The 260-nt window shown below is 51.9% G+C and overlaps 1 protein-coding gene across 1 annotated transcript in view; it reads right to left on the minus strand.

Moving 5' to 3' along the window:
- LOC111534124 (ETS-related transcription factor Elf-4) overlaps positions 1–260 on the minus strand; it is a gene marked incomplete at both ends in the record, with an annotated part of 5,399 nt that overhangs the window by 3,858 nt on the left and 1,281 nt on the right.

The raw sequence follows: 260 nt of genomic DNA on the forward strand, positions 1-260 counted from the left end.
GCCCACCTCAGCCTCCCAAAGTGCTGGGATTACAGGTGTGAGCCACCGCGCCCGGCCCGGATCACTTATTTCTAAAAGAGTCACATGCTGCATCTCTCAGTCTTCCTGGGAGCTAAGCAAAAGAGCAGAGGGGCCTGAGAAAGGCACCCTGCCCAATATTATCCAGCCTGAAAATGGGGAAAAAAAATTTTTTTTTTTGAGATGGCGTTTCACTCTTGTCACCCAGGTTGGAGTGCAATGGCGCGATCTCGGCTCACTGC

The sequence above is a fragment of the Piliocolobus tephrosceles genome, unplaced genomic scaffold (genome assembly GCF_002776525.5).
Source record: "Piliocolobus tephrosceles isolate RC106 unplaced genomic scaffold, ASM277652v3 unscaffolded_23639, whole genome shotgun sequence".
Taxonomy (NCBI): Eukaryota; Metazoa; Chordata; class Mammalia; order Primates; family Cercopithecidae; genus Piliocolobus; species Piliocolobus tephrosceles.